Raw genomic sequence first — 8,616 nt, 5'->3', positions numbered from 1 at the left:
TCCAATCTTCAGCTTTTGGTTCCAATCTAGCAGGAGCCACACCTGATTCCAATTGTTGGCTCCGCTGATCTTGGCTTTCAATAGACTAAAGTGTGGCTTCTGCTTGGTTAGAATGACAACCTGCAACCACACTGGCCCATTCTGGAGAAGACTGGACAACCCTGATCTAAAGCAAATAACCACCGAGGTAAGTGCCACTTTGTGAGTTCTGAATCCGTCATGCCGGCTCGACGTCACTCGATGAACAGGGAAGGAACCGGGAGATGAGAAGACTTCCCACGGTTGAGGAATGGCAATTTCAGGTTGAGGGTACGTTTGCTTTGCGTTTTCCCGCTTGGAGGTGGGGAATTACAAGTCGCAACCTCGAGTCAAGCGCATCATTACTCTTGTCTTCTTGATGAAGGAAAGAGCCAGGCTTCCACATTCAGTGGAAAAGCAGAGACTGCCCGTGATTTTGCAAGCAACTGTTATCTGCCTTGCTACAAAAGCTCAATGGAAGGGAAACCGCTCCCAGTTGACCTGGGTTCGATTCCCGGCCAATGCACCGATTGTAACTTGGAGCGTCTCGTGGTATTTCATGGTAGTTGGCGGATAAGGAAGGAATCACCTGCCTGAGAATGAGTTGGTCAACAGAATGTGCCATGGGCTTCTCTGCAGGCCTCCTACGACTCTTTCTGCTTCCCACTTGAGTTCTTAGTGCTCTCTTTGCTGTTTGTAAACACGTCATTATGCAACAGGGCACGTTTGACCCGTGAACAGGGGCGAAAAGGTGAGAACATGCGGTCTCTCCGTGTCTGTCTCTTGTTAGCGACAAGCTAGCATGCAAACTGTGATGAGAGGTGTCCATTTTCCGCGATCAGCCATCTATATAGTCAATGTTTTATATTTAATAAGCAAATATGTCTATATGCTGATTGGTCTTAAGCAGCGTTGTCCAATCTTCAGCTTTTGGTTCCAATCTAGCAGGAGCCACACCTGATTCCAATTGTTGGCTCCGCTGATCTTGGCTTTCAATAGACTAAAGTGTGGCTTCTGCTTGGTTAGAATGACAACCTGCAACCACACTGGCCCATTCTGGAGAAGACTGGACAACCCTGATCTAAAGCAAATAACCACCGAGGTAAGTGCCACTTTGTGAGTTCTGAATCCGTCATGCCGGCTCGACGTCACTCGATGAACAGGGAAGGAACCCGGAGATGAGAAGACTTCCCACGGTTGAGGAATGGCAATTTCAGGTTGAGGGTACGTTTGCTTTGCGTTTTCCCGCTTGGAGGTGGGGAATTACAAGTCGCAACCTCGAGTCAAGCGCATCATTACTCTTGTCTTCTTGATGAAGGAAAGAGCCAGGCTTCCACATTCAGTGGAAAAGCAGAGACTGCCCGTGATTTTGCAAGCAACTGTTATCTGCCTTGCTACAAAAGCTCAATGGAAGGGAAACCGCTCCCAGTTGACCTGGGTTCGATTCCCGGCCAATGCACCGATTGTAACTTGGAGCGTCTCGTGGTATTTCATGGTAGTTGGCGGATAAGGAAGGAATCACCTGCCTGAGAATGAGTTGGTCAACAGAATGTGCCATGGGCTTCTCTGCAGGCCTCCTACGACTCTTTCTGCTTCCCACTTGAGTTCTTAGTGCTCTCTTTGCTGTTTGTAAACACGTCATTATGCAACAGGGCACGTTTGACCCGTGAACAGGGGCGAAAAGGTGAGAACATGCGGTCTCTCCGTGTCTGTCTCTTGTTAGCGACAAGCTAGCATGCAAACTGTGATGAGAGGTGTCCATTTTCCGCGATCAGCCATCTATATAGTCAATGTTTTATATTTTATAAGCAAATATGTCTATATGCTGATTGGTCTTAAGCAGCGTTGTCCAATCTTCAGCTTTTGGTTCCAATCTAGCAGGAGCCACACCTGATTCCAATTGTTGGCTCCGCTGATCTTGGCTTTCAATAGACTAAAGTGTGGCTTCTGCTTGGTTAGAATGACAACCTGCAACCACACTGGCCCATTCTGGAGAAGACTGGACAACCCTGATCTAAAGCAAATAACCACCGAGGTAAGTGCCACTTTGTGAGTTCTGAATCCGTCATGCCGGCTCGACGTCACTCGATGAACAGGGAAGGAACCCGGAGATGAGAAGACTTCCCACGGTTGAGGAATGGCAATTTCAGGTTGAGGGTACGTTTGCTTTGCGTTTTCCCGCTTGGAGGTGGGGAATTACAAGTCGCAACCTCGAGTCAAGCGCATCATTACTCTTGTCTTCTTGATGAAGGAAAGAGCCAGGCTTCCACATTCAGTGGAAAAGCAGAGACTGCCCGTGATTTTGCAAGCAACTGTTATCTGCCTTGCTACAAAAGCTCAATGGAAGGGAAACCGCTCCCAGTTGACCTGGGTTCGATTCCCGGCCAATGCACCGATTGTAACTTGGAGCGTCTCGTGGTATTTCATGGTAGTTGGCGGATAAGGAAGGAATCACCTGCCTGAGAATGAGTTGGTCAACAGAATGTGCCATGGGCTTCTCTGCAGGCCTCCTACGACTCTTTCTGCTTCCCACTTGAGTTCTTAGTGCTCTCTTTGCTGTTTGTAAACACGTCATTATGCAACAGGGCACGTTTGACCCGTGAACAGGGGCGAAAAGGTGAGAACATGCGGTCTCTCCGTGTCTGTCTCTTGTTAGCGACAAGCTAGCATGCAAACTGTGATGAGAGGTGTACATTTTCCGCGATCAGCCATCTATATAGTCAATGTTTTATATTTAATAAGCAAATATGTCTATATGCTGATTGGTCTTAAGCAGCGTTGTCCAATCTTCAGCTTTTGGTTCCAATCTAGCAGGAGCCACACCTGATTCCAATTGTTGGCTCCGCTGATCTTGGCTTTCAATAGACTAAAGTGTGGCTTCTGCTTGGTTAGAATGACAACCTGCAACCACACTGGCCCATTCTGGAGAAGACTGGACAACCCTGATCTAAAGCAAATAACCACCGAGGTAAGTGCCACTTTGTGAGTTCTGAATCCGTCATGCCGGCTCGACGTCACTCGATGAACAGGGAAGGAACCGGAGATGAGAAGACTTCCCACGGTTGAGGAATGGCAATTTCAGGTTGAGGGTACGTTTGCTTTGCGTTTTCCCGCTTGGAGGTGGGGAATTACAAGTCGCAACCTCGAGTCAAGCGCATCATTACTCTTGTCTTCTTGATGAAGGAAAGAGCCAGGCTTCCACATTCAGTGGAAAAGCAGAGACTGCCCGTGATTTTGCAAGCAACTGTTATCTGCCTTGCTACAAAAGCTCAATGGAAGGGAAACCGCTCCCAGTTGACCTGGGTTCGATTCCCGGCCAATGCACCGATTGTAACTTGGAGCGTCTCGTGGTATTTCATGGTAGTTGGCGGATAAGGAAGGAATCACCTGCCTGAGAATGAGTTGGTCAACAGAATGTGCCATGGGCTTCTCTGCAGGCCTCCTACGACTCTTTCTGCTTCCCACTTGAGTTCTTAGTGCTCTCTTTGCTGTTTGTAAACACGTCATTATGCAACAGGGCACGTTTGACCCGTGAACAGGGGCGAAAAGGTGAGAACATGCGGTCTCTCCGTGTCTGTCTCTTGTTAGCGACAAGCTAGCATGCAAACTGTGATGAGAGGTGTCCATTTTCCGCGATCAGCCATCTATATAGTCAATGTTTTATATTTAATAAGCAAATATGTCTATATGCTGATTGGTCTTAAGCAGCGTTGTCCAATCTTCAGCTTTTGGTTCCAATCTAGCAGGAGCCACACCTGATTCCAATTGTTGGCTCCGCTGATCTTGGCTTTCAATAGACTAAAGTGTGGCTTCTGCTTGGTTAGAATGACAACCTGCAACCACACTGGCCCATTCTGGAGAAGACTGGACAACCCTGATCTAAAGCAAATAACCACCGAGGTAAGTGCCACTTTGTGAGTTCTGAATCCGTCATGCCGGCTCGACGTCACTCGATGAACAGGGAAGGAACCCGGAGATGAGAAGACTTCCCACGGTTGAGGAATGGCAATTTCAGGTTGAGGGTACGTTTGCTTTGCGTTTTCCCGCTTGGAGGTGGGGAATTACAAGTCGCAACCTCGAGTCAAGCGCATCATTACTCTTGTCTTCTTGATGAAGGAAAGAGCCAGGCTTCCACATTCAGTGGAAAAGCAGAGACTGCCCGTGATTTTGCAAGCAACTGTTATCTGCCTTGCTACAAAAGCTCAATGGAAGGGAAACCGCTCCCAGTTGACCTGGGTTCGATTCCCGGCCAATGCACCGATTGTAACTTGGAGCGTCTCGTGGTATTTCATGGTAGTTGGCGGATAAGGAAGGAATCACCTGCCTGAGAATGAGTTGGTCAACAGAATGTGCCATGGGCTTCTCTGCAGGCCTCCTACGACTCTTTCTGCTTCCCACTTGAGTTCTTAGTGCTCTCTTTGCTGTTTGTAAACACGTCATTATGCAACAGGGCACGTTTGACCCGTGAACAGGGGCGAAAAGGTGAGAACATGCGGTCTCTCCGTGTCTGTCTCTTGTTAGCGACAAGCTAGCATGCAAACTGTGATGAGAGGTGTACATTTTCCGCGATCAGCCATCTATATAGTCAATGTTTTATATTTTATAAGCAAATATGTCTATATGCTGATTGGTCTTAAGCAGCGTTGTCCAATCTTCAGCTTTTGGTTCCAATCTAGCAGGAGCCACACCTGATTCCAATTGTTGGCTCCGCTGATCTTGGCTTTCAATAGACTAAAGTGTGGCTTCTGCTTGGTTAGAATGACAACCTGCAACCACACTGGCCCATTCTGGAGAAGACTGGACAACCCTGATCTAAAGCAAATAACCACCGAGGTAAGTGCCACTTTGTGAGTTCTGAATCCGTCATGCCGGCTCGACGTCACTCGATGAACAGGGAAGGAACCGGGAGATGAGAAGACTTCCCACGGTTGAGGAATGGCAATTTCAGGTTGAGGGTACGTTTGCTTTGCGTTTTCCCGCTTGGAGGTGGGGAATTACAAGTCGCAACCTCGAGTCAAGCGCATCATTACTCTTGTCTTCTTGATGAAGGAAAGAGCCAGGCTTCCACATTCAGTGGAAAAGCAGAGACTGCCCGTGATTTTGCAAGCAACTGTTATCTGCCTTGCTACAAAAGCTCAATGGAAGGGAAACCGCTCCCAGTTGACCTGGGTTCGATTCCCGGCCAATGCACCGATTGTAACTTGGAGCGTCTCGTGGTATTTCATGGTAGTTGGCGGATAAGGAAGGAATCACCTGCCTGAGAATGAGTTGGTCAACAGAATGTGCCATGGGCTTCTCTGCAGGCCTCCTACGACTCTTTCTGCTTCCCACTTGAGTTCTTAGTGCTCTCTTTGCTGTTTGTAAACACGTCATTATGCAACAGGGCACGTTTGACCCGTGAACAGGGGCGAAAAGGTGAGAACATGCGGTCTCTCCGTGTCTGTCTCTTGTTAGCGACAAGCTAGCATGCAAACTGTGATGAGAGGTGTCCATTTTCCGCGATCAGCCATCTATATAGTCAATGTTTTATATTTAATAAGCAAATATGTCTATATGCTGATTGGTCTTAAGCAGCGTTGTCCAATCTTCAGCTTTTGGTTCCAATCTAGCAGGAGCCACACCTGATTCCAATTGTTGGCTCCGCTGATCTTGGCTTTCAATAGACTAAAGTGTGGCTTCTGCTTGGTTAGAATGACAACCTGCAACCACACTGGCCCATTCTGGAGAAGACTGGACAACCCTGATCTAAAGCAAATAACCACCGAGGTAAGTGCCACTTTGTGAGTTCTGAATCCGTCATGCCGGCTCGACGTCACTCGATGAACAGGGAAGGAACCGGGAGATGAGAAGACTTCCCACGGTTGAGGAATGGCAATTTCAGGTTGAGGGTACGTTTGCTTTGCGTTTTCCCGCTTGGAGGTGGGGAATTACAAGTCGCAACCTCGAGTCAAGCGCATCATTACTCTTGTCTTCTTGATGAAGGAAAGAGCCAGGCTTCCACATTCAGTGGAAAAGCAGAGACTGCCCGTGATTTTGCAAGCAACTGTTATCTGCCTTGCTACAAAAGCTCAATGGAAGGGAAACCGCTCCCAGTTGACCTGGGTTCGATTCCCGGCCAATGCACCGATTGTAACTTGGAGCGTCTCGTGGTATTTCATGGTAGTTGGCGGATAAGGAAGGAATCACCTGCCTGAGAATGAGTTGGTCAACAGAATGTGCCATGGGCTTCTCTGCAGGCCTCCTACGACTCTTTCTGCTTCCCACTTGAGTTCTTAGTGCTCTCTTTGCTGTTTGTAAACACGTCATTATGCAACAGGGCACGTTTGACCCGTGAACAGGGGCGAAAAGGTGAGAACATGCGGTCTCTCCGTGTCTGTCTCTTGTTAGCGACAAGCTAGCATGCAAACTGTGATGAGAGGTGTACATTTTCCGCGATCAGCCATCTATATAGTCAATGTTTTATATTTTATAAGCAAATATGTCTATATGCTGATTGGTCTTAAGCAGCGTTGTCCAATCTTCAGCTTTTGGTTCCAATCTAGCAGGAGCCACACCTGATTCCAATTGTTGGCTCCGCTGATCTTGGCTTTCAATAGACTAAAGTGTGGCTTCTGCTTGGTTAGAATGACAACCTGCAACCACACTGGCCCATTCTGGAGAAGACTGGACAACCCTGATCTAAAGCAAATAACCACCGAGGTAAGTGCCACTTTGTGAGTTCTGAATCCGTCATGCCGGCTCGACGTCACTCGATGAACAGGGAAGGAACCGGGAGATGAGAAGACTTCCCACGGTTGAGGAATGGCAATTTCAGGTTGAGGGTACGTTTGCTTTGCGTTTTCCCGCTTGGAGGTGGGGAATTACAAGTCGCAACCTCGAGTCAAGCGCATCATTACTCTTGTCTTCTTGATGAAGGAAAGAGCCAGGCTTCCACATTCAGTGGAAAAGCAGAGACTGCCCGTGATTTTGCAAGCAACTGTTATCTGCCTTGCTACAAAAGCTCAATGGAAGGGAAACCGCTCCCAGTTGACCTGGGTTCGATTCCCGGCCAATGCACCGATTGTAACTTGGAGCGTCTCGTGGTATTTCATGGTAGTTGGCGGATAAGGAAGGAATCACCTGCCTGAGAATGAGTTGGTCAACAGAATGTGCCATGGGCTTCTCTGCAGGCCTCCTACGACTCTTTCTGCTTCCCACTTGAGTTCTTAGTGCTCTCTTTGCTGTTTGTAAACACGTCATTATGCAACAGGGCACGTTTGACCCGTGAACAGGGGCGAAAAGGTGAGAACATGCGGTCTCTCCGTGTCTGTCTCTTGTTAGCGACAAGCTAGCATGCAAACTGTGATGAGAGGTGTCCATTTTCCGCGATCAGCCATCTATATAGTCAATGTTTTATATTTTATAAGCAAATATGTCTATATGCTGATTGGTCTTAAGCAGCGTTGTCCAATCTTCAGCTTTTGGTTCCAATCTAGCAGGAGCCACACCTGATTCCAATTGTTGGCTCCGCTGATCTTGGCTTTCAATAGACTAAAGTGTGGCTTCTGCTTGGTTAGAATGACAACCTGCAACCACACTGGCCCATTCTGGAGAAGACTGGACAACCCTGATCTAAAGCAAATAACCACCGAGGTAAGTGCCACTTTGTGAGTTCTGAATCCGTCATGCCGGCTCGACGTCACTCGATGAACAGGGAAGGAACCGGGAGATGAGAAGACTTCCCACGGTTGAGGAATGGCAATTTCAGGTTGAGGGTACGTTTGCTTTGCGTTTTCCCGCTTGGAGGTGGGGAATTACAAGTCGCAACCTCGAGTCAAGCGCATCATTACTCTTGTCTTCTTGATGAAGGAAAGAGCCAGGCTTCCACATTCAGTGGAAAAGCAGAGACTGCCCGTGATTTTGCAAGCAACTGTTATCTGCCTTGCTACAAAAGCTCAATGGAAGGGAAACCGCTCCCAGTTGACCTGGGTTCGATTCCCGGCAATGCACCGATTGTAACTTGGAGCGTCTCGTGGTATTTCATGGTAGTTGGCGGATAAGGAAGGAATCACCTGCCTGAGAATGAGTTGGTCAACAGAATGTGCCATGGGCTTCTCTGCAGGCCTCCTACGACTCTTTCTGCTTCCCACTTGAGTTCTTAGTGCTCTCTTTGCTGTTTGTAAACACGTCATTATGCAACAGGGCACGTTTGACCCGTGAACAGGGGCGAAAAGGTGAGAACATGCGGTCTCTCCGTGTCTGTCTCTTGTTAGCGACAAGCTAGCATGCAAACTGTGATGAGAGGTGTACATTTTCCGCGATCAGCCATCTATATAGTCAATGTTTTATATTTATAAGCAAATATGTCTATATGCTGATTGGTCTTAAGCAGCGTTGTCCAATCTTCAGCTTTTGGTTCCAATCTAGCAGGAGCCACACCTGATTCCAATTGTTGGCTCCGCTGATCTTGGCTTTCAATAGACTAAAGTGTGGCTTCTGCTTGGTTAGAATGACAACCTGCAACCACACTGGCCCATTCTGGAGAAGACTGGACAACCCTGATCTAAAGCAAATAACCACCGAGGTAAGTGCCACTTTGTGAGTTCTGAATCCGTCATG

Source organism: Ictalurus punctatus, unplaced genomic scaffold, assembly GCF_001660625.3.
Source record: "Ictalurus punctatus breed USDA103 unplaced genomic scaffold, Coco_2.0 tig00064118, whole genome shotgun sequence".
NCBI lineage: Eukaryota > Metazoa > Chordata > Actinopteri > Siluriformes > Ictaluridae > Ictalurus > Ictalurus punctatus.
The sequence above is the reverse complement of the archived record's forward strand: the minus strand, read 5'-3'. Positions refer to the sequence as shown.